This window comes from Melanerpes formicivorus, unplaced genomic scaffold, assembly GCF_026170545.1.
Source record: "Melanerpes formicivorus ecotype bairdi unplaced genomic scaffold, bMelFor1.0.p_v2 SCAF_18, whole genome shotgun sequence".
NCBI classification, from domain to species: domain Eukaryota; kingdom Metazoa; phylum Chordata; class Aves; order Piciformes; family Picidae; genus Melanerpes; species Melanerpes formicivorus.
In genome coordinates, this window is record NW_027142370.1 from 1,527,014 (window position 1) to 1,553,430 (window position 26,417).

Consider the following 26,417-nt stretch of genomic DNA (forward strand, 5'->3'; position numbering starts at 1 on the left):
GCATACCCCTCCCTTTCCAATTGCCACTGCTCCTTCCTCAGTAGCTGCAGTGATGGAGAGTTGATTCAAATATTAAAGAAAAAAATATATATATAAAAAAAAGATAGTCCTTGCTTCTAAGTTACCAGAGTCACTAAATTCCTGCTCCAGAGAACAAGCCCTCCAAGCCCCCAAGTCTAATACTTAATCAGTCTAAATAAACTCCAGGTGTGACCCTATAGAGAGTTAACAGCTAGTCAACAAAGTTTGCTAGCAGTACAAATGAAGGGGCAAAGAAGCCCTTAGCGCAATTCAGTATCCCCCACAGCCTTTCCCTTGTAACATGCTACTCCTTTTGCCAGTGAGGACAAGTACTGACCCTCCTAGAACATTAAGGCTGTTTTTTTCGGTGTGTTTGCAACAAGGAAGAATCAATCTGCCTAAAAAGGTAGATAAAAGTTAGCTTCACAGCCATGTTTTATCTGTTGGTGTTTTGGTTTGTGTCCACACATCTGTACAGAAGGGACAGGAATACAGAGCCTGAACTATTCCTATATGAAATAGAAGACAGTAAGGCTTTTTCTTTGCTGAGAAGCTAGAATGTCTTTAATGAAGTAACAGAATTCTAAGCAGCTTTACCCTAATGTAGTTTATTTTGAATTAATAAAGCAAAGAGAGACTGAAGTGTGGTTTTACATCTTACTCTAAACATGTTAATTTGCACTATGGTAGCTGCAGTGCAGTAATGTCACAGTATTATGCCATTTCCATTTCATAGATGCTGCTAGGTAAGTACTCTAACTGCACATTAGTTTTGATCAGCATTGCCACCTGCTAATAAGGAAAGATACTTTTGTATGCAGCAAGCTGTTGTGCTGAATGCTAGTGCTGAGAATGGTATTCCTGCTAATGATCACCAAGATAACTGATAGGAAAAAGAACTACTATTTTTTCCCCCCTCTTTTATTCTTGCATCCAAAACAGCATAATGAGGATGTAGGCAATGGATCCTTTGAGGCTATGCTGTTTCAGCTGTTAAATAAAAATTAGCAAATACTAGCTTCAGGTTTACAATTGCATTGCTAATATTTGGGGAGAGTGAAGCAGGCAGGCAGGAAAAGATGACTGAAGACAGGTAGTCAAAAACACAAACAGATAACAGAAAAGGAAAAATGAGGTCAGAGGAAGGAAAAAGGATAACAGCAGCAGTAGGAGAAATCATCTGGTGTGACTTGGGCATTGCAAACTTTTGTTTAAATAGCATAAATAGAAGATAGAATCATAGAATTGTTAGGGGTTTTGTAAGGGTTGGAAGGGACCTCAAGGATCATCCCATTCCAAACCCCCTGCCATGGGCAGGGACACCTCACACCTGATCAGGTTGCTCAGAGCCCAAACCAGCCTGGTCTTTAAGACCTTCAGGGATGAGGCTTCCACCACCTCCCTGGGCAACCTGTGCCAGTGTCTCACCACCCTCATGGGGAAGAACTTTTTCCTAACATCTAATCTGAATCTACCCATTTCTAGTTTTGTTCCATTCCCCTTAGTCCTATCACTCCCTGACACCCTAAAAATGTCCCTCCCCAGCTTTCTTGTAGATCCCCTTAAGATACTGGAAGGCCACAGTTGGGTCTCCTCAGAGCCTTCTCTTCTCCAGACTGAACAGCCCCAACTCCCTCAGTCTGTCCTCATAGGAGTGGTGCTCCAGCCCTCTAATTGTACAAAAGTTCATTGTTTCTCATTCAGCATAGCAATTGAAGTATACCCTCTAAGTAAAACCAATAAACAATGCTATATGAATGAGCCAAGAGCAATGCACAGTTGAGGAAGAGAAGAGCAGATAGCATGTTCACAACGAGAGAACTTTTGCAGCACTCCTGGATGTAAAGAATGGCACCAAGTGATGTGCGAAGTCAAATGCATGCTGCTGTAACTGAAATCCAGACTCACACTCCGGTCATCATCCAGAAAGATGAGCAAGTATTTTGGAACAGGTACCTCCTAATGATCTAGCCAACCTATTCTCTCAGAGGCTGTGGGTTTGGGTTTTGGTGATACATTGCAATGTTAGAATATTTTCAGATCTAAAATACAAAAGCAATAGATTATTATTGATCCCCTTTGGACAATTCAGTTTGTCCAGGTCATTCACTGTTCTACTGAAGCAGAAATTGCTTTTCCCTTTAACAGAAGCACTGGGAAATGAAGGATCTGGCCATGGGCAGTTTTACCCTCCCATCAATTGCCTTTCTGATGGGACACTGATTTCTTACTGGCTTTCCTAGTAGGAAAAAAAAATACTTCAATTCGGCGAGTTATTTCTGATTGCATTACTTGTTAATACTGATATTGTTTCTGCCTTTGATTCAAGTGAAGTTGGATTCAACTTTATGCTAATGAAAGGTCCCTGACTTCCAACCACCATTCTTGCAGAAGTCTGGGCACAGCTGCTGATAGATACAAAAGCACATTCAAGAGACAATTGTCTAATCAGCTGGAATTTTGAGCCATTAAGATTTAATTTCCAAGCACATTCAGTGTGCATCCTGGTATGTTTTATTAGGCTATGATTTCTTTTCTCTAATGTAGTTATTTAAGCACAGATTCCAGCATGATCAATATAGTGAGAAAGACTACTTGCCGTAATGAATTGGAGGCTTTCTTTCTAACTCATCCATGCATTCCAGCAAGCATAGTGTGAAACTGCCTTACATTTCGACAGGCACTTAACTGAACAAATACAGAATGGAAACTCGATCACAGTGTTGTGGAGAAAAATCCTGCCCTGGCCACCCACTGTACAAATGCTGAACTGACTTGGAACTGTACAAAGTTTCAGATATCCTTTTCCATTCCTCTAGATCCTTACTGTCATGATTACAGTGCACATTCAAACATTATTAATTCACATATAGTAGAGTGCAGTAACCCCAGCTGTTTTAGCAGCAGCATCTCCTTTCACACACGGTTGCAGGCTTCCCTGCTGCTGCATTATAGTTATGATTTTCCTAAATAATAACACACCTTAAAAAAACTTTCTCCCCTGTTTTGTACAGTAGAAAAAGCAGCTTAAGAAATATTAACAAGTATGTTTTTAATAATGTATTAGTTCTAACCATTCCCATTGTAACTTCCTATAGCAAACCCAGTTAGCAGTGAGTGAAACATCCCTGAGAATAGGTAACATGTGCTCAGGTGAAAAATGACAGGCATTAACAAATTCTGTTGGAAAACTTTTTGCAGCTGCTTAGCTCCATTTTATCATTAAATTCCTTTCTTACAAGAGAGTTGATTATATCTTACAGTAAACTGATGTTCACCTTCATAAACCTTTCTGTTTCCATCACAGACATATCCTGCCTGTGTGGATCATCCGTCTTGTGTTAAGCTTCATGCTGGGTAACAGAGGCAGAGAAGCAAGCTCTCTGTTCTTGCTGCTGTTTTGGAAGAAAGTAGTGCATGTTTCACACGCTGTTCTTTAGAACAATCAAAGTTTTCAAATGTGCCTTTTTGTTCAAAGGCTGTTCCAGTGTTCCCATCATGAACATCTCACTCAGCGCCTCATGACTCATCTGCTCAGCTTCCTCAAAACTGCAGAGGGCACTAAGATATGGTTGGGATGATAAAAATTTCATTAAAGGAGACAAGACAGAAAAGAGCAAAAAGTTATTTTAACTTAAAGTGTAAAACTACAGGAGCAATCCAGTCCTGAGAACATTAGTTTCCTCATTGCATTTTTCAGTGTATCTCAAAGAAAATCTTCAACATGGATGAATTCCTGGCTACAGAGACATCAGTGATAACTTTGCTGTTGTTTCAACTACATTCCTATTTCCAGCTGCTCCAATGACTCTGCCCACCAACACAATCTGTTTTAAGAACAAACCAACCAGTACTTTATTGCATTGCATGCTTATATGGGCTGTGTAAATTGGCTTTTGATTATCAGTGGATGTCTAATTCATCTAAATACTATGAATTTGTAATCCAGTTTGTAGCTCCAGACACAGACAAACCTGCAGTAAGTGACACTTATAGTATCATCTAAATTAAAACCTTCCAACAAGGTGTCAATGATTTAAATGACAATGCAGAAGTGCATCAGCTGACTCTGAAAAGAACAATTTTTAGCTATTACAGTGTGGATCACTTGCTAATGCTCCATTTAAAGAATACAAAGTGTACTATCATTAATCAGCCACATTATTTGTTTGTCCTATTTCATAACTGAACCTTATTGTCACTGTGCAGTTTTTGTTGTCCACGCTGTGGCATGCATCTTAAAATCCAGGTTTTCACATTAGATCAGCTTAGATTCCTCCTGCTGTACTGCATAATTTATATGGTTTGTAAAACCAGTTGTAAACAGAAATTATTTGTCCGACCAGAGAACATCTACAAGAGATGTGGTGAAATCTTAGTGGGAAGGAATACAATATTTATGAAGCAGCCAGAACTGGTAGAGAGAGCTGTCAGATTTGTAAAGAACTCAAAACTGTATTTTTCCCCCCCTGGAAGAAGAGAAACACCACATGCAAGTATCCCTGTGCTGCTCTCCATAACTGGACTCTAATCAGCTCAGCTGCAGCGTTTCCTGATGGTGCATCTTGGGTTAATGTTGCACAACGGCCAGGATCAGTGAGCCATCACTTAAACCAGCACCTGTCAGCTAGAGCAAAAAGACAAACTTTTGCTTTTTCCAAAGCAAATATTTCTGAAATGCTGTCAAGAATCTCCTGCAATCCAGTAGCACTTTCCCAGGGTTATCTCAGCCAACATGCATTTAATTTTTTGCCAGTCTCTTGCTGATGGATGATTGGAAAAGACAGCTTGCTGCTGGGGAGGGCTGCAGGCAGAGCACCGCAGCTTTGTCACACAGGTTGGCAACAGAAACCAACAACATGGTGGTCAGTGAGAGAGAAAGGTGCAAAGAAATCTCAAGGGATTACTACACGGGGGATCAGGCTAAATCCAGAATGGAAACAATGTTAAGGAATCGCAAATGCTGGGCTAGTTTTGTCACAGCTGACTTGATACTGTGTGAAAAGAGACAGCTTCAGGGGCTGCCTTCTGGCAATAGGGTCCTGTAATTGATGTGAAAGAATCACCTCAGCTTTAGCATGACAAGGTGTTAATGATGACAACAAATCTCTCTTGATCTTTATGATGTACCAGGAGACTCACAAATCCATGTCAAAACCCTAGACTGTCTTGTCAGTGAACCTCAGGAACAAGTCAGGCACTAAAAAAATGATAATAAAGTAATCCTCATAAATCCACTTCTGAGATTCTCTGTGATAAAAAGGCAGTCAGGAACCAATTACTTCTATTATATTAGCAGAATAATTAGGAAGTCAATTCTGAGAACTCTCTGGCAGGAAGCTGCCATGCACTGGATAAGAATTATGCAGACTCAAGCAAAAGTTAAAGGATTGCTTCCATAACTTAAAACATGGGGAGCTGCCTTTGGTAAGTATATTACAGTAAGACTTCAAAGGACAATGCCTGGCTATACCAAATACACTTTTCTCTCCAATACTCATTTCAAGGAAACATGGTCTCAAGGAAGTAACAAGCAACAGTGGCTGCCAACCTTTCCTGTGGTGCAGCTCTGTCTTTCCATCATTGTTAGATTAACTTTTTATTTCAAACTAAGGCTATAACATGCACAAAGAAACAAGTGGCTCATTTAAGCCAGGTGGCTTTTCTTTAGTTCCACTAATTATCACATTTGTATAACGCAGACAACCACTTAAGGTCAGCTTCATCTAAAATCATTAACTGTTACTGCATATCCTCTCCACTCTGGAAAGCCTGCCTAAAGCAGGAGAGCTAGAAGATTAAATGGATCATTTCAAAATATTTGGGAAAGTATTTCTTCTAAGAGGCAAGTGAGCAAAAGAAAATGAAGAGATCATCAGAACAGGACTCCTGGGTTCTCCACCAGGAAGGCTTTCTCAGGGAGATAAATACCACTTTTACACCGTGAAATCCCCCCGTGTCAAAAGATTCAAAGCTACTTACACAAAGATTGACTTTAACTTTCTCAGAAATACTGCACTGAGTGTAAGCACTGTTCACTCAACAACCTTTTTAAGGGACTGATGAAACAACTCCTTTAAACTTTGGAAATGTTTTTTCCCCCTCTTCCTGCTCTTATTGGAAAACTCTTGGAGCCCCATCAGTTTGCAGCATGAGCTGACTCACAGTTTAACCTACTACTTGGCCAGTTCAATAATTTATCATAGATACATTTTTAACTCCCTCTTGACCATATCTCATTCCTGCTTTCTGTTTTGCTGTGCTAAATGACTCAGCTTCCTTCATCTTCTTCCCCTAGGTTGTCTGAGTACATTCATTACACCTCTGCCACTCAAACTCTAACCTGATAAGCAGTGTCATAAACTAAAGAGAGCTGTCACAGGCTCTGATCCCTGGACATAACAGGCCAAATTGCCTGACAGTCATAGCTCTAGATCTCAAGGAGCAGGAGTTCTGTCCAACAGTCTTACCAAGTCCACAGGAATAGCAATCCTTCAGAGCCTTTCTCACCCCTTTACTCATCTTTGCAAAAGCTCAGCCTCTGAGGGCATGAGGCATGGGACTTGCATGGCCCAGGCATGAAAGAGAAGCTGCAGTACCACACACAAGCCCACATGCTGGGGCACACATTGGGTTCAGGGTAGCAGAGAGGAGCAGACACACTCCACATGCCAGCACTTGCTGCTGTGTGGCCAGCCGCATCATGGCTACATGGCTGTGCCACCACACACTTCTGTCAGATTTACCTCAATTTGAGCACTGTGTAAAACCAAACAAAAATAATTCATTTAACACATGTAAGTGCCCAATAATGCTGGATTTCTCAATCTAGGGTGAATCCATCTCTCATGTCTCTGTTACTGCAGCTTAAGATACTCATCAGACAGGGAGAGACCTCCAGTCACACCCTGCCTGTACTCAAGGCAAAGCAAGGATCATCTTTTTAGATGAGCTCCCAAACCGACATGAATGTTTGAGATGACTGGTTGGTGTTTATTTTCCTTTCTGGGCTTAAAAAAAATCAATTGAAATTCAATGTAAACAATCTCCCTCAACATTTACTGGGCCAGAGAAAAACAACACGAGTATGAATCCATGGCACGGAGTTGCTAAAATACCGTATGTTGTTCTGGACTGGATGTGAAACTGGCTCCTGTCCTGGGATGTGAACAATGCTAATTTGCAGGGAAAAAACCCATGTTTTGGAGACTCTTGAAGACAAGTAAAATAATTTTGAGATGCCTGACTGTCAGACACTAACATAAAGTCTGGCAAATACAGCAGGAAATTAGGTAGAACCAAAATGGTTTTGCCTCTTCAATATTTCAGGTTTTTTGAGCATGAGTGCAGTAGGTGGGATGCATCTGCTCACTATCATCCGCAGTATTTCCTATGCATGGTGAGAACAGATGGAGCCTCAGTAATCCTCAGCAGATCTTATTGAACTATGTTTTGGAATAACATCAAAACTGGAATACACAGTATTTCATTGATGGAAAAATCCCTCAGTTACTGGCAAAAACAAAAGGACAAGCCACAAAAGAAACCAGTGTTAAAAGAAATTCATATTCCTCTGTAGCAATTTATCCCACTGAGGTGTAGTATTTGAATTGGGTGTTTTGCTCCTTGGATGCTTTGTGTTGCAACAGTAAAACACCAGGGCAAGCAACCAACCACATTTAGAGAATATTACTCTTTTAAAAGTGCTGGTTAACCAAAGTAGAGGATAATCACCTCTGGTGTTTGTAGGTTTATGCATTTTGGTTTGTCAACTACCAGCAACAACAGCAAATAATTGTTGCTTCTTTTCAAGCAGCTTAGATGTAACACACACACAGGTATCCTATTCAGAGAGCAGCTCAGGGAATAAAATGCTTGCCAGTCTACCTGACCTCTTCTATCTCTTTTCTTGTGCTTAGCACAAGAAAGTTTGGAGTAAGGCATGACTGTACACATCTGACTTTCTGTAAATCACCTACTCCCAGCAGTTTTATCTCCCATATAAAGCAGCAATTTAATGAGCTATGCAATAGAAGAAACCACTTCTGCCCTCAAGTCCTCTGTATGGGTGCACCAGGTTGCCAGTTAACCATCTGGTCCAATGCAACTTCTTTGTTTTCCAGGCAAGAAAAACATACAGCCCACATGTGGCATTTAGAGACAGAGTGTAGCTAAATAAATGAGCATTCTGTCAATGCATAACAACAAACCTTCAAGCACAGCTTATTGACTGTGCCTGATTAGATGTTCCTAAGAGCCTTGTTACAGTCAATAAAAGGCACGTGAAGAATGATGACAGTGTTCAGAGAAGAACACATTTCCACAGAGAGAAATTTATAAGCTGGGGTCACTAACATTTCAAGGTAGAACTTACAGCACTCTTTAAATACACACAGTCACAAATCTGAAGGTTAGCACTTGTTCTAGACGAAGCATTTAAACAAATCCTACTTCTTTTGTAGTTTCCTCTTTTGTAAACCTCCATATGTTAAAGAGCAAAAGGGTAATTAGAAGAAAAGCTGTCATATCTGGCCGTGGCTCTACAACTATTCCTGGTGCAGCAGATTAAACAGTTTGCCTACAAAAACAGCTCTCAGAAGTAACAAGTCCCTTAAAAGGGAAAAAAAAGAAAAAGCCTAAGAAGCAGAGTCTTGAAGGGAGACACCGCTAGATAAACACGAGGTCTGCAAACATGCTGCATGTTAATTAATAAACCCTGTGGGTGCTTATCCACACCTATCTGGTCTGTACCTAAGGCAGCACACAGAGACCACAAATAACATCTGCTTAGCTGCTGAGTTTTACACAGATTAACCAACCTGTTTGTGCCCAGGGCTCTTGCTGAATTCGTTAACACTGAGCTTTCCCCACCCACCCCTGCAGTTACAGTTATGTCAGACACTCTAGATAGCACATCATGCAGGTGCAATTTCATAATGCCACAAAAATACCTAAAAGGACTGCTAGGAAGGTCATTTAAATCTTTTGTAACAGAGTGTGAGATTAGAGAACACAAGTTTAAGAGAAAAGAAGTTTAAGGACTCTGGATGGAAAGCCAATTGCCCTCCCAGTCTTCACTTTACAACTGGAAAAAGCCTATTTTTCCACAGTTTTGGCTACATGCATCAAATGAGTTATGTGATGCTGGAGCTCTCCTGCCTTCCATTTCTTAATATTCTTCCTCTCTCCAGCTGGCTTTAGCATTCTCTGTAGTAGCCAGCATCTTCTTTTGGTAGCTATACATTCCAACTGGAAATACATAGTTCTAAACAAAGTCATATTAAATGGCTTTTGCAAAATTAGGTTCCTTGAGGCACACATCCAAGTAAATGGGAGTAAGTCCAATAATTCAGTGCTCCTCAAACCAAGAGAGAATCAACTTCTTCATAAACTGAAGCTATTACAGACCTTCCTGGGTCTTAATGCAAGGATAGAACATTCAATTTCAGTCATTTGCAGGTGTTGCAAGTGTATACTATCTCTTAACTACTACAGGATGAATGAGATCCATTTAATCTTCATTGTTACAATCAGAAGTCATTAACCTAAACTAGGAAGGTGTGAAATTAATGTTGCAAGAGCCTCCAATTTCAGTATATTTGCTGGGGGATTATTCTTGTTTTTCACTTTCTTTTTTTAAGCAGCAGAGCATAGGTTAATTGCTTCAAGAGACTTGAAGACTATATTGTCCAGATTACTTAACCTTTGAATGTAGTGCTTTTAAACAAGGGGGTGATTTCATCCGCTTGTTCAACTTCGGCCAGCGATTTCAGTTTAGCACAACATTTGCAATTTAATCAAATATTAATAAAATATATCACTCATATCACCTGCAGACCAGGGTGTGGGTGGCTCAATTACCTCAGCATTCACAGTTCACTGAGTTGTGAAGGGCAAATGGAAACTTTCTGACATTACTAAAAAGCAGTTGGGAGATAGCTAGTGCTGAAGGAAGGTACGATACTGCAGTATCTATACCAACCTGATCAGTAGATGGTAAGTGCACATATTGGACTGTACATCTATGATGTTTTACAACAGAGGCACATGAGAATGAATGAAAAGGAATGGGTGACAAAGACCAAAGTCAAACCCAATGGAGGGTGATGCTTCCTACTCAGGAGCTAGTTCCAAGAAGTAAACACATCAATCCAGAGCAACTGCAATGTTAGGAACAATGGATGGTGAGGAGCTGCTTTCATTTTTTGTGTCCCCATCAGTATAAATCATGGTTCAGACAAACTCTGAGTAAAAAAAATTTGTAAAACAAATTACTCCTCAGTGCTTATTCTGACTGCATCATTTCAAAAAGCTTAGACCACCAACACCACCACATGAGCTTGACAGTGACTCAGGAGGTGCTCACACGCATGCTTTCATTAGTCAGTCAAGCTTACTGCCAGGGAGAAAACAGTAAGTTCAGATAGAAACTACAGGATGAGAAAGACAAGGCAGAGCAGAAAGCCTTATGGATATGTACCCAAACATTTGCACAAAGACCAGGTAATTACCTACACATACACACGAAAAAGGGTGGGGGGAGGCAGACAGAAAGAAAAAAGAAATCAGAAACTAGAAAAAAAAAGAAGCAAAAGGAATCTTTAAGCTTATAAAAATGAATACAAGGAGAAATCTTTTACCTTGAGGTGTTCTTACTGTGGTCAAGTCAATAAGCCTGAAGACAAAGCATGCAAGACATGTAAGGGAATTTGTTTTGGACTGTGCTGTGTAGAAGTGGGAAGACATAGCAATCTCTGAACGAGGTCAGACCAGGATATTGCTCTGACGTAAAAAATTATGCCCTGCTAATCTCTTGAACCCTTCAGATGAGTCAATAAAACAGTGGCACAGGGACAGCAAAGAGGCAGTGAAACTGAATCACAGCCTTAGAAAGTCTTTAATGTCTCAGATTAATCAGATGACAATCAACTAATTAAATAATTGAGAAGAATTAGCTATCAGTTTTGGGGTTTCCACACATAGCATTACAGAATATATGTCCAGAAGTATATCTGATGCTACTACAGCCTTAACATCAGTTAAGCTGAAGTGTCCTGTTTAGAAGTGAAAAAGTGGCTAAAATGAGGGTTTGGGGCTTCTTCCTTGTTAAAATATCCAGGCATGAAGCTTTTCCTTTCTATTAATGGTTGAGATTTTTCAAGTTGCTGACCTGCCTTGCAACCAGCAATAAAAAATCAGTTTTGTCCTAATGAATTTTCTAAAACTGAGAGCAAGCAAATATCAACATTTGAAGAACTACTATAAATAATCAAAATGTAATAATCAAAGCCACACTAGGAGGATTACTTGAGACATCAGCGGATGGTGTTATTACTCAACATCCCAAGTTAACACAATACATTAAAGATCAGTCTTGGGGTCAACAGGAGTATGAATTGCATAATGTTAATTCAGCATCAGAAAATTGAAGCATTGTTTTTCAATGCTTTAATCTAAAATCCCAGATGGTAATCTAGCCAGAGCAGTAATCCTGGCCTCAGCAGTAAAGGACACAAAGAGTGCCCATTTCTATTTTTTCCTTCTTCCTTGAGAGAGCTTTCCCAGAACAAGCACTGAGAACAACTTAGCTGATATTAAGCACCAAATACAGCTATTCCAGCTCAACACTTCAGCATTTGCTCCTCAAATGTTTCTCCAGGAGCAAGAATTCTCTTTTGGCTTCCCCTTTACACTGCAGCACTAAACATGTACAAAGACCCCACCTGGGATTACAAGTAAACTACACTTGTAGTCTAATATGCCAGATTCCACCCTGCTTTAACTTTGCTGGCAATTAATGATTTTCAGATGTCACTTGAGAGGTTTCAGAGAGGCATTCATGGTGCAACATAAATTGTGTACCTGTATTTCTATAGTTGGTTGTAACATGGGAGATGCTCTCTCCTAGTAAAACCACTCCAAACCACAAATGAACCAGGGAATATCCTAATGGACCCCTGCCCAGACACGTGTGAGTTCTGAAGCAATCTCAAAGAGCACTGTATTTCTCCTCAGTAGCTCCAGGAATGTTGTAACAAATACATGCAGTGACTATCGAGAGCTGCCTTGGTCTTGTACAAAAGTACAAGTAAGTGTAGGGAAATAGCCAGAGGCTATCACATGTATTTAAGTCTGTTGCCACATAAGGTGTGTTCTTCTGAGTAAGGATCTACTACTTCTACCATCCATTGTTGGTAAAAGCAGTATTTCAGCAAACTGTATTGTAACATGCTCCTTCCTTTGGATCATGCTCTCAGCCTTTTCAGTAAGGATTCCTTGGCCTCGTGAGCATTAGTGACAATGGCAGACAGCTCATAGGTTTGCAGGGACTACTGAAAGGGAAAAAAAGTACCTGTTTTGGTACAAAGAGGAAGGAGTAAGGTGGGCATGATTTCTGGTACACAGAGCTTACAGTTTAGATGTTCTACCTGATACACCCAAACCATTTCTGTCACACAGCTGTATGATGCACAGCACAGACAACAACTGCTAATCCAGCCCCAGCAGTACATCTGCAGGGCTTCAGTTCTGCTAGAGCAGGCAGTCCCAGTCACAGGTCACTTCCCAAGTGAAACTGCACAAATCCCATTTTTTCTACTACAGCTGCTTGTGTGGTAATGACTTTTGTCAGCAGAGCTGTGCAGGTCAAGCTCACCTACCTCTGACTTTGACACACAAGAATTTGTAAAATTCAGTCATGGTGAGAAATGAAAGCAGACTGAAAAAATTGTAGAAAACAAAAGGAAACAATGAAGGGATTATAAAAACAAAATAATGCAGCAGAGGACACACGTGAGGCTTGCTACTCAGTCACTCAAATGTTACGCAGTCATGGCACCACAGGTGAGCCTCCCTTCCTAAAGAACATCTCTGAAGACGTTTCTGCAGAGAACCTTCAAAGCAGAAGTTAGAGTATTCAGTAAAAAGAGAAATACAGGGAATCAATTCCTAGGCATTTTAGTTCCTTTCCCAAGAAAAGTTACAGTAGATGGTGTTGGTTTAGCTACACTGTGCTTGCACAGTCTGTAATGCTAATGGCTTTGCAAGAAAACAAACAAAAACCATTGCAGACGTTCCCCCAGAACATGAAAAAGATTCAATTCTTTCTGATCTAAAACACATCTAAGCTATGGAAAATGTGTGGAGACTCAACAGGCAGTATTTGAACCTGTTAGCTTTCCCTTAAAACCTTGTTTGGATCTTAAAAAAAATAAAGAAAGAAAGAGTTGTCAGAGCAAAGACTTCTAAAGCAGTTTTAAAGGAATAACATCTTTGGCAGTTTGCAACCCCCTGGAGAGCAAGCTTAGTTTTCAGTGTTGTTAACAGATTGTTCATACAGCCTTCAAAGGAGTCATGTATGCCTAAAAGTTTGATTTCATCATGGTGATTAGAATACTTGTCAGAGCTAAGAACCATTTAGAGTCGAGTTTTGAACATAAATCAACAGCGGACTCACAGTCCTGGAGTTGTAGAGGGAGCATTTTGTTTTAAAGTACTTATTAGCATAAGTTTGAAGTGCAGTGCTTCTGGGTGCTTTGCAAAGGAACACCTTCCCCACTGCAAAACAGGCTTGGTTGCAAACTTCAGATTCACTGGCAGAAATATTTAGAATCCTGCAATTGTTTTGGCTGGGAAAGACTGAGTCAAGCCACCAACCCAACTCCACCATGGCCATTAAACCATGTCCTGTTTTTTTAACACCTTCAGGGATGGTGACTCCAGCCCAGCGCCACCATGGCCACTAAACCATGTCCCAAAGTTCAATCTTCTACACATTAAAAACAAATGAAAAATTCCAGTGCCAAATTTGATGTGGAACTTTGACAATTAAGTACCTGCAAATTCTGTGGTTTTTTCTGTTGCTAGTAAGGAATCATTCAAAAAGCAACTTCAGTGACACTTGCAAGTCTGATTTCGAGAAGCAGAAGAGACACATTTTAGTTACCTGAGAATCTCCCACTTGTGGAAAAAGGCAGTGAACCTTTGCAGTTAGGTAATGTTCATAATCTCAGTCTAACCTTTTCAACTACTTCCTTGTGCTTCCCACCACATTTGCATATTTTCAGACAACCTGTTCAGCAGTTCCATGTTTCTTACAGAGCAGAACAGTGGGAAAATGGCCAGCTTCCACTTGGTGTCCGACTTCACCTCTAATGTGATCCTCTCCCTTCCCACTGCCTTTTCAAAATGCATGCTGAAGGGTTAAGCAATTTTCAAACTAGAAAAGCCTGGCTCCTTACTCAGGGGAATAGATGTGCCAAGTCAAAAATAAGATTGAATGAAAATGCACTTGTGATCTATCGGCTAGTGTTAAGGCTGCCTAGCTTAGTTGTCATGACAAATTTGACATCTAAATTCAAGACACTAATTAGGTCTCTACACTGCAAAAGAGCTGATTAAGTGCTTCACTGCTGGAAAAAGAGTAATGCCAACCCTCCCTTTCTTCTCGGTGTGTGACCCTGTCTGCTCTCTGATACCAGCTCTGGCACCTGCCTGATTGCACACTAAACTTATTTAACCATCAACATGAAGGGAGGAAGGGGGGAAAAGGTAGTTTTCTGCAGGTTGCTGAACTGAATTGACTCAGCTTATGAACAATAAGGATTATAACTAACACAGAGCAAGTGATAGCATTACATGGGCAGTAAGAGAGTGTACAGGAGGAACTGGAGAGTGGTGAGCTGACAGATCAGGATCTTGTCCACCCAACCTGGCTATCCTAGCTACACTCCACACAAACAAAAAGAGCCAGTTTTTGGTGATATTTAAGTCACTCTATGCATTTCACATAGGCAGTGTAATACAGGTGGCAGATTCCTGCCTCTGACAAAGGAATCTATCTATCTATCTATCTATCTAAGATCTGCATTAAAGACTCTAGAGGATATATTTTAGAGCCATTTGAGCAGTTAGTTCAGTGGAAAGGGCAAGTTCTACACAGTTGTTCGAGTTCAGATTGGAAGACTCAGATTGTGTGACACAGAGAGAAGAGTTTTGGTATATAGAGCACAAGGACTCAGTTTAGTCACTGAGAATATCTAAATAACTCTTAAAATAAGTGCAGCAAACCCCACAAGTGAGAGGATGACACAGCTTTGTGCTTGGCTGCTTGCAAAGGCATGTAAGAGAATCAGGACCAAAATGAGACAGAAATAAAACCTAACCATGACGTTATTTAACCTCCTGGATTTATTGCTCTTTGGAATCATCTTTCCTCAGTATGTTTTTAGTATTGGTAATGTAATATTGACTCTTCAGTCTTGTATCCTGCTTTTGTTTTTTACTTTCATATGTATTTTAAAAAATGGAATTTTTTAATAGTGTCTTGGAAAGTTCCATAGTTTAGAAACAAAATATATTCTTTTAAGTATCTCTGACCTCCCTATCATTAGCATTTCACCTGAAGATCTCCTACGAGGCAGTAAAAACTGTAAAGGAGATCACACCTCAAAAAAAAAAACAACAGAACAAACAAAAAGCAAAGTAAAAAGACTGGGAAGTAAATGATCAATACTGCAGAGGAAGTTCCAACAACTAGGCTGTACCACACACTGTACAAACTCTCCCTGCCCTGTTGACAGCAATGAGCTGCAGGGGAATCCTCCCCTGGAATACTCTGACAAGTTTTAGTCAGATAAAGACACACAGAAAATTAGAACAAGCTGAGAGTATGACAAGAAAATTAATGAGCTTAGAAACTGTGGTCTGCGAGGAAGGGCTGGGCTTAGGGAGAGAACAGGGAGAAGACATGGCAACAGTATTCAAGCTTTTGAAATTACATTGCAAAACAAATGAACAGTTAGGAGGTTTCCACACCTAAAGCTTGGCTTTTAATGAAGATTTGGGTTAGGTGCTGGGACCCCACCCAGTGCAGCATCAGGAAAACACATAAAGCAGGGGAAATGGTGAACTGGGAGCAGGGAAGGTCCTGAAAAAACCCAGACATCATCCTTGGTACTGTATGCAATATTACATGCAAGTATTGCCCACAAGCCTTGAAAATAGAGTCCTGTGTACCCCTCCTTGACACTGCAGCCATGTGCATTGTATTTTCTAATGCCAAAGCATGGTTCATACTTGAGAGCTACTGAAAGAAAGTTGGAAAAATCTGAGGGGAGGCAGAGGGTGTGTGGGGGTGGGGAGGGAAATCCCAGCTGTTTCATACAGAAAAGAGAGAAGTATGGATTGTTCTCTACATTACACAAATTGAATTCCTAGCTGTGTAGTAAAGGAGAAAGTCTAGATTCTTCTAGTCTAACCTGGGAATGCAAGCTCTGTCTCCCAGACAAACATATTGCAATATATATTTTCCAATACATATTGGGTTTGCTCCTTTCAGAATCAATGACCCATTACCATTTTTATTTATTCTTTATCATGCTGCTCTTCACAGAGGCTGCTTCTCTTCAATCTCAGTGGCAAAGCAGACTTCAAGTTAAATTTGATTGATGGAAAAACCCGTCACATATGAACTCTAGCTTAAAACAGAGTACCAGTTTTAATAGCATCCAATAAGCAGCAGTTGTTTTCTCCAGAGGTACATACACTCCTCACCCTGGGAGTAAATAAGGAGTCAAAATAAGTCAGTTCTTCCAGCATAGCCACAGCCTTTGCATTTGGCAATGAAGCACAGATGTAATAACAATTATTAGGCTAAAAGTTGGTCAACAAAGAAATCATGGAGGTAAAAACCCAAATGCTTATTTCCACATCCTTAAAGGTCAAAATGCTGCATTGCTCCTGCAGGCATTTTTTTAGCCCTTTGATCTAATCAGTCTCCAGGCAAAACAAGTTTTAACTCTTCATTAGACACAAGGTATAAGACGTGCAAGAACTTGTTCCTTGTGTAAATCCAGTTCTAGACATAGGGCAGGGAAAAAAATGAATTATGTCAATGCCAGCAGGAGAGAAATTCTAAAACTGCAGTATACAATGACTTCTGCCAGCTGCCCAGGGACATGGAGCACTCATGGAACTGATAATAGAGTGAAATGTATTTTAGAAGCTTCTGAAACCTCATCTTTAATTAATATACTTTTCCCTTGGTGATGAAGAATAGCAGGAGGATACACAGATAACATCAGCTGAAAATGACAATTTAAAAACAGGTAATCTGTTTATAGCTTGAGTATAAATTCACATGCTAACCAAAGCAATGCAGCCAGCTTAAGCAGATAGTACAATGTCTGTGGAGGGCTTGCTCTACTCTAATTAAATCCCTTTTAAGCAGATTTGAATTTAATTAGAGCAGCCTGAGCATGTAAACAACTTTTCTGACACTTTAACACACTGAAGTAGCACATCCATGTTTGCATCTGCCATTAAAGAGATTTGAGTCTTCGCCTCCAGAACTAGTGAAGAGTACAATAACGTCAACGCAAAAGTCAGGTGAAGTTACAAATTCTGGAGTATTTCTACCTCGTACCTACACAGCTGCAGCACCATAAATTATTTCTCCTCCCTCCCACAGTTCCATCATCAATACACTACACAGCCTTGCTTCTTAACTGCTAGCTTTGCTTCCTTTTTCACCAAACGTTTTCTCTGCCATAATAATATAACTGACTTCCCTAGATTAAATGTTTTCAAAGCCTGAGACCTGAAACCCCTGTTCCTTTTGTATTCACCACTGGCTGCACTCTGAAAACGGGGGAGGGTTTCAAAACACTTATGAGGTAAGTTCAGTTGCCTTTGGTTCACCAAGATCCCTCCGAGTGTATCCACCAGCACACCTCACACAAAGGTAGAGCACTGAACATTTCAATAGGCTCACTAAACCGAGTTGAGCTTTACCTGAACAGCCCAACAACAGAGATTGAAGTAAATCACGGTGGTTTGCTCATTCTTTTGTGTCATGAATCGCTGCAAGGAGCAACAAAAACATAGGAAGAAAACAAGCAGCCAAAGTCAATTGATGAAGGTAAATCAAGAGAAAATATGAGCATTAGAAAGTTACAAGCTATTCAAGAGGAAAATAGTGAGAATATTTGCCTGCACCCTATGTTAAGCTTCCATTTTTGAGGTCTCCTTTCTACAATTTGCCCTTAGTACTTGTAACCACTGTAATCTCCTCAAGTCCAGGACTATACCTCATTCTGTCAGTGTATCACGCCTTGCAAAGTAAGAATCTAGTATTGATTCAGTCCAAATACTGCTGTGACAATAATTATCCCAATGACAGTTGGCAATATCTTTAGATTTAATAAAATTCTAAGATCAATGAAAAACTGATTCATGAAATGGTTCTTGTAATTTCTAAATTACCCTCTAAATAATTACATCCAAGTAAATAATTAAAGGGTGAGAATTGTAACTTAATCAAAATTAAACCTGTTCCATTCCTAATGTGAGTGTGCTGCAGTAAAGCAATTTGTTAGAAGAATATCATTCTGGCTGCAGAATCACACATTCATGTGATGAAATGCCAGAACTAAACCTCCCATAGAGCTCTAAGCCAGGTGCTTTGGGCATGTGAATACTGATATGATCTTTAATTACATGATTTGATTCTTTTACTTCAAGACCTTCTTTCATTACATTTACAGAAAGACAGTACTCAGCTAATGAAGAGCTATTTAATCTTTTTCCCCCCTGTTTATCCTGTCTGTGGTCTCACAACTCATTTGTTGCACACTGTTCAAGACCTGTTCTGAAGGGAGAGAGAGCAATATTTTCCTCATATCTTTTTTTCTCCTTTTTTCCAGAGCTCATCAGGACAGGATCTCAATAATTTATAAACATGCCCAGGTTTACTTCCACAAAAATCTCTGTGACACAACTGCTCTTAGTTTGCAATAGAAACACTGAAGGGAACTAAATGCAAGTTATGCTAACACCCAACAAGGGGGAGAGGTAGTGCAACTCACATGGGAACGTCTCAGTATTGTAAATCCAAAGATTGCTCTCCAACATAGCTCAAGCCTAATGGAACCTGAATTCATAAAGCTTTTCTAGTCTGGACCTCAGAATTTTTTGCACACCAGTATTCAGACAACAGAAGCAGCAGCTCAGTGTAAGCAGATAAATGCTAGCTGCCACCCTGGCTTTTTAGAACTATGAAAGCATGAAGCAGCCTGAATTGACTTATCCAGGGGGGCCTTGGTGCGGTGCAGCATGGGTGGATCTGAACAGCAGAACACTTGGTGCCAAGGCTCCTACAACCACTTATATGTTCTATGAGGTTTTCACTTCAACTTACATGCAGTATGTCCCAGAACCAAATATTCATCAGTGGTTGGAACATATTTTCTAGTTATATATCCTCTGAAAGTAATACTGCTCTGAAAGTAAGACTGTCCCATGTGGTAGTAGGAACAGAAGATTCATTCCTGAACTTGATTTGAACCAATATATACTCAACATGTAGATGATACAGGGTCAGCCAACAGTAAACTCACTTTCTGTCCAAAAGCGATAGCACAATGGCATTGTTAATGCTGCTTCTGTCCTAATCTGCAAACTAGTCCCACTAGGGCCTGGAAAATCAATCTTCAGGACTGAAAATATTGAGAATAAAGAATGGCTGTGATGATTCTAGAGTAGCACTACACAACAAAGCATGCAAGAGCCACATTACAGAACAGGGAATATAAATCTCTAGCAGCATTGTTAAGACACTCTAAGAAGAGGAAAATCTGAGGTTCTTCTATTTCTTATGCAGTGCTTGTAAAACTGCACAAGTATCCTCATGGCCAGAGAGCAGGGCAACAACCAAAACAAAATAAGCACTTCTAGAATATTTTTAACCCCATGTTATTAATCTCTTTATAATGAACTATTAATATGTATGTCACAAGAATGGTGAGATCCTGACTTCATCTAAGTCAGTGGATAAAACATTTATTGACCTTTGTGTAACGGAATTTGTATGGGAAGAACTGAAATATAGACACTGTCGACAAAAGCAGAGAAACTCCACAGGAGGCTTTCAGATTAATGTGAACACAAGCACTTACTACTACTAAGGATGACTTCAACATAGTGCAGGCTATAAATATTTTTAAGTTTCATAAAGACAAACAAGAAATTAAGCAGAAAGTGTTTCAAGTTAAAAAGTCCTGAAACAAATGCAGTTGAAAGGGGACATATTTTGCCTGTTGTTGATGTCATTTTAACACCACAAATACATACTCATGATAGTCATACATAGTATTACCTACTCCTCAAGCCAGTTTACAACTGCAGCAAGATTTTGCAGGGCAGACTCACAGTAAGGTCGTTATAAAATATATCATTGCTGCTCTCTGCTGGCCAAAGGAATTATTTCTCTATTTAAAACAGGAAATTCAGGAAGCAAGGTAAACATCCCATGAAGAGGAAGACTTTTTTATGACATTCATATCACCATTTCAGCCGTCACAATGACTTGCTTTCATTGCTATGTCTGTATTCTTGAGACCATAAAAATCAGTAATAAATACTGGAATTATGAAAACAAAACTCCACTTTTTCTGAAATCTTGTGTTTGGATCAACTACATAACTATTAAGGAGGACAGACAAAAAAAGGAAGCTACAAGTATAAGTCAGAGCAAACCCTCCAATTCTATGGACTGTCTGCAAAAGAGGCAGTTTTTGACACAGACATTAAGGAGCAAGAACAAATGCTGGTTCCACTTAGGTTTTCTAACACCACATTAAAAGTTCTAATTAGCTTTGAGCTGTGTGTTAGCAGTATTCTGACAACTGGTCAGAACAAACCTTAACAGATCTCATGGATAATATTCTAATGTTAGCATTCAGATCTTCAGAAATATGAATTACCTGGCAAAAGCAGCCTATGAAGCAGAAGGATGGCTTATGTGTGAGCCACCTTCTTCCTCAACATGCATATGTCTACTGGTTACTCTTGGAAGCTCATGCTCATTTAACAGAATACATTACTCAGCATATACCTAAGGCAAGAGCAAGTGTCTGAGCAGCATTACCTTGCCAAAACCTGCTTTGATTCTCTGGCTCAGCTGAAATAGCAAAGAATTTTGTCAACTAAGAACCAACCAATATGTTTTCTACCATTTCTAGTTTCAAGCATCTTTTAAGGTCTTACTGGAAGGCTTAATTTGAACTCTCATATAAATAGAGGTCTCACTTTCGGAGCTCTGAGCCAGGTAGTCCTTCATTAAGTGGTCCCGCTGGGAAACTATTGCTCAGTATGAATCGAGGTTTCAAAGGCAGCTCCAAAATAAAAACCACCAAATTACCATAGTGTGAAAATAATGTTCTCTTTTCATAAAGAAGCATTTTATGGTAGCTAAGATAATTTTAAAAACTGCTTAACTAGGAGATGAAAATTATACCCACTCAGTATGTGAAAAGGAAAGACTCTTTCCACAAATCATACCAAATAATGTAATATCTGTACCCAGCACGAAACACAACTCAATTTGTTTGCTTAATCAAACAATTTATTTAGCAAAGTATAGAAATATGAATAATGTATTTGTTTTGATTGCAAACTCTTGTTTTTCTCAGTCAAATATCTCAGCACTTGGTACAGCAACACATTTAGCCACGGCCTGGGATTACACACCGCTAAAAGAAACCAATAGTTAAAGAACATATTCCCAAATGGCTGAGAGAGCTTTCCTCGAGGTCAGGTACTTCACTTTATGGCAACCTAAGTAAGATGCAGGAAAAAAAAAACACCTTGTGATTTCTGTTATTGTTTTCTACACACCTGCTTCAGAACAAGTGGTTTTAAAAGCATGCTGAAGCAACTGCCCAATATATTGCTACAGAAAGAAACCTCTGGGCCTCTTTTGGTAAAAATGTGTGCATAATAGATAAACTTAATTTATTCCCAAAACATCCTTAATGCTAAAAGTATGGCTTGATTAGAACACACATACCATTACATTTGACTTGCCTTATTCCCTGCATTTTCCTGTTTCTGTTGTCACTGCAAGTTGAGGCACTGATTTCAAATTGTTTATTTTTTTAACTGCAATATTAAAATTCACCCAAACACTCATTAGTGTCAGCTGTGAGATTTCAAACTCTAAGCCTCGTGCCTAAACTTTCTTAGTGCAAAGAGCTAAGACCTGAAATCCAAATGTGAAAACACACAAGATCATTCATTGCCTTTACCAAGCCCACAGAGATCTGTCCTACCCATCTTGAGTAAGCAAGAATGCTTTTTGAAATGGTTCCCATAACATATCAGACAATTTTCTCTTGGCCCATGTAAAGTATCCAATAAACCTTTTTCACATGGACTGAGGAAAAAAGGTGCTTCTAAACCAAGAGAAAATGTGAAGTTTAGTTGCCCCTCAAGCCCTGTGTCTCCCTTCTCCAAGCACAAACTTGTCACAACACCACAAGTTTTTTGTGGTTTTGTGGTGAGTGACTGAGGGCTTGTGTCTGGGATCCTTCACCTCTCTGCCACTGTCTGAATTAAGTATGGATTTCAGTGGCTCAGCCTAGTAGAAATTCTCAGCAACTAATTTAGGCTGTTACATGAGATTCAGAGAATGCATCTCTTTCCTGGATTCCCAAAACACAGCAGCAGCAAGTCTGCCAACTCTGCTTCTGCATCACTGTGGTCAAAGAGATTGCATCTCCTCCCTCCAGGATGATTTCTTTGTCATTATGTGCTCACTTAGAGCAACAGCCCAAGGGCAGGCATCTGAATGTGGCAGAAGTGGTACACTATGGTATACTAAAAGAAATGTAGCACACATCTTGCAATTTACTTGTCACTTGTTCACCAGCAGGCAGTGATGGAATCAAGATTTCCTAGCAATGTCTCAAGAGATATAAGCAATCTGAGACCCATGTCCAAAGAGACAGAATCCCACTCTATAACCTCACAGAAGAAAACAACCAGAGAGAGGTTAATTCAGATACCTCTCTTATCATCCAGCTTAACATCCAACTAATAAACATGACATAATATTGCCTATACCAATCTTTACTCCTCACAACATTTATCATTCTACCTTTCACCTCAAGCTGATAAACCACTTTGTGTTACTGAAGTCTGAGCTCAGTGTGAAATGGGAAGAGTCATGAATTACACTGTACTCTTGCTCAGACTCAGTGGTTTTAAATGACTACCCCAGGAGACACAATGAAAACCTCAAATGCTTTTGCCATTATCATTTTCTGTAATGTTTTTTGTCATGACTGATTAGCTCCATCTTATTAAGAGATATGGTAACTATTTCAAATTTCTGTGTGAAGACACTGAAAGTATTTGGAGACCAGAGAAAAGTAACCACAGGAAACTGAAAACAACTCAAACAAAACAAAAGGGGAAGCCTGCTGTCACGCTGTTGTTATTTATCATATGTGCTTCAGGTGTTTGGGGGACAACAACCTAAGTTTCAGAGTGGAAGTTAAAGTTCTACAAACATTACAAAAAAATAAACCTTGCTGGAAGTCTGGGCAAAAACAGTGAGGTGCTGAGGCCCCAGGAGGGATCCTAGACACATCTATGAACCTGCTTGCTCCTTCACACTTAGGACATTGCTCAAAGGGAAAGTAAAGCTGACTGAGGATGGACTCTCCTCAGGCATTTCTATGAGCCAAGCGCTTGCCCAGAGTAATTCATCCACTGGCAGATATTATGGATGCAAACTGTCTCTTACAACCTCTAAAAATACGAACATGAGCCACTCCATATCACTTGACCTCACTTCTGAGGCCATCAAGATGGTCTAGACACAGCCTAAAACTTCTGAATTGTTTTGTAGTATACTGCTATTACTGGCAGGATGTTCTGCCTTGACTAACTTAAGAGCCTAACAATTTGGTAAGCTAAATGTCAAGTGTTCTGCCTAAAGAAACTGAAGAGGATAAAGTAGAAAAGCTCACAATGCATAATGTGAGTCTTATAATAGGGTGGCAGATAAAAAGCATCATATCACACAAGATGAGTTCCCACAGAGGAAAGTTTTATCTTATGTGCTGGCACTATAAAGAAAAGAAAAATAAAAATGCCATTTTATTCATGTCTTCATTTGTTTCTGGCTTCTTATCTGAAAGATAACAAACAGAACTCTGCAACCACTGCAGGCCTGGGCTGAAAAGCCTGGAAGTGTTCCAATGCCTTACAACTCCACAGCAACTTTTCTTTAACAGGTGTTATCAAAAATGAAGGAGCTACAGGCTGCACATTTGCTCTATACCTCTGCCCTCTCTACAGTGCAGGCATTAAGTTTTCTCTGACATTCCCCATCTCTCACCAGCAGCTGGATTTAACACTTTAGAGAATTTTAACTAGGGAACATCTTGAGCTAGGAGTGGGAGCTCTTCTCTAGTTTGTCTTTGAAGACAAACCAAGCAGGGTTCTTTGCTTAATATCCTGGAAAACATGGACTTCACCATTCCAACTAAGAAAAACCATTTGTAAAGAGTGGCTTTTTCTCCCCCTGTATTATTCACGCTGAGAAAGTAAATTACACATCATCTCTTCCATTAAGAAAAAAAAGCCTTTGACAGGGACCTGTAACAGCAGTTCTTCATTCTGCTGGGGATGAATCACAGGCTGGAAGGCACCTTTAAGATCATCATGTCAAGAATAAAGCACCAGAGAAGAACATAAGGAGGTTTCTTGCTAGTCTTACATGTACCTCCATTTTTTACCTCCGTTTTACCTCTCTGAAATTAAAGAAACAGAGAAACAAGAGAAAACAAGAGATATCTGACATAAAGAACTTCTAGAAAGTTCTAGTACTACTGGCAGAGGTTAGGGGTTGATGCATTTTGGATGTGATGGGATGAAGCTGTGTATTTGCACAATATTATATGATATAGGCCCCAGCTGGTGTTAATGGAAGAACTAAAGCTGCCTTATCCTTTTCTGGCTCAATAAATCAGTGTCTGAGTTAGACTAATAAAGGAAAAAGCTATTTTCCAGGCAGCAGGCACGGTCACACAGCAGGTTTGCCAAGTCTTTGAGTCTAAAAGGCATAAACAATAAGAAACTCTTCCCAAAGAGTATTTGTTTAATCCTTTTTATCTGTTTGTGTAGCAATACAGTACTTAAACCACATTTATTCTGGTTCTTCTCTTCCTTAGCATTCACATCAGTGCACACACTTGTAAACTGAGCAAGCTGTGTGTTAAATTGTGCAGAAATCAATACTATGTCAGGTTCTCAATATTCTCCTTAAAAAAAAAAGGTATGAAAACATGGATGATCACTTCCACACCAGGCTCCAGTGCTCCACATGGCTTGAAATAAAAAGAATACCTGATGCCCCATCCAGCTATAAACAGGCCTGCTTTTACAGAATCTTGTTTGAAAGCATGCTTTCAGTTCTGATTGGGTTTTGCCTCTTTTAACTTTTCAAGCAACATTTTTAGTAGTTTTCCTGAGCTTAGGAGCTGTAAAAGTGAACACCTGAAACAAATATGACTCTCAAAATACTGAAGTTGCTACCTCAGAAACAGGGTCCTAAGTTTATTTCACAGGAAAGGTAAACATTAAGCTATTTCCTCACACAATGGTCTACAAAGAGCAGAGTAAGTGTGGTCAGATTTCATTCCCATCCAGTTCTTGGCTCACGTGCTGAAGATGACAACCAGCACCAGAACAAGAGGACAGTCTCAAGCTATGCCAGTGGAAGTTCAGGCTTTAGGTGAGGAGAAAGTTCTTCACAGAAAGAGTAATTGGCCATTGGAACGTGCTGCCCAGGGAGGTGGTAGAGTCCCCATCCCTGGGGATGTTCAAAAAAGGATTGGATGTGGCACTTGGAGCCATGGTTTAATTAGTCATGAGGTGTCGGGTAATAGGCTGGACTTGATGATCTCTGAGGTCTTTTCCAACCTTATTGATTCTATGATTTCTGTTTATGGACAGGTGGCCATTGAACATTGGACTAGTGATGCCAACTACTTTCACGCAGTGAATTGCAAGTATTTCATGTATTTTCATTCAAACACTTTTAAAACAAAGAATTACAACTAACAGCTCCACTACCAATCCTTTCAGTCTTTTACTGAAGCACTATACTCTTGGGTGATACTCTATACTGTTAGCACTATAATCTTGGGTGATTTGAGAGCCTCTGAGGCAGACAAACCTGACTTGGTGCCTACCCAGCCTCCCCCATGTGTGGGACACAAACCAGGCTACAGGACAGCCCAGGACCCATGCCCATTGGCCAAGCTCAATCAATCATCTCTCTCTAGACTTATGAGATGGGAAGCATCCCTTTAAGTGAAAGCAATGATGTTGTTTTATGCAAATCCCTTGCATTGCATTCACCTGAGAAAAGCAAGAGCAGAACCAGATCCACTTGCACAGCTGTAAACCAGTTTCAGAGAGAAGTGGTTCTCTCCCTCAAGCTAGGTGAAGAGCTCATCTTCATTTACATCTCTGTTATGGTGCCTTAATTGTTCTTAAACTAACTCTGAAGGTCAGTAGAAAATGTGTACTATCATAACTAGATA

General features: G+C 39.9%; 1 protein-coding gene across 8 annotated transcripts in view; it reads right to left on the reverse strand.

The window, feature by feature from the left end:
- Positions 1-26,417, reverse strand: part of KCNIP4 (potassium voltage-gated channel interacting protein 4) — a 287,694-nt gene that overhangs the window by 69,257 nt on the left and 192,020 nt on the right. The window contains exon 1 of one of the 8 annotated variants that reach the window (XM_068149284.1): positions 10,662-10,744. The exons of 6 other annotated variants lie outside the window; for them this stretch is intronic. The gene's annotated coding sequence lies outside the window, so the exon portion shown is untranslated. Of the gene's footprint in view, positions 1-10,661; positions 10,745-26,417 lie in introns of those variants that run through there. One more of the 8 variants, XM_068149285.1, reaches the window with a different exon arrangement.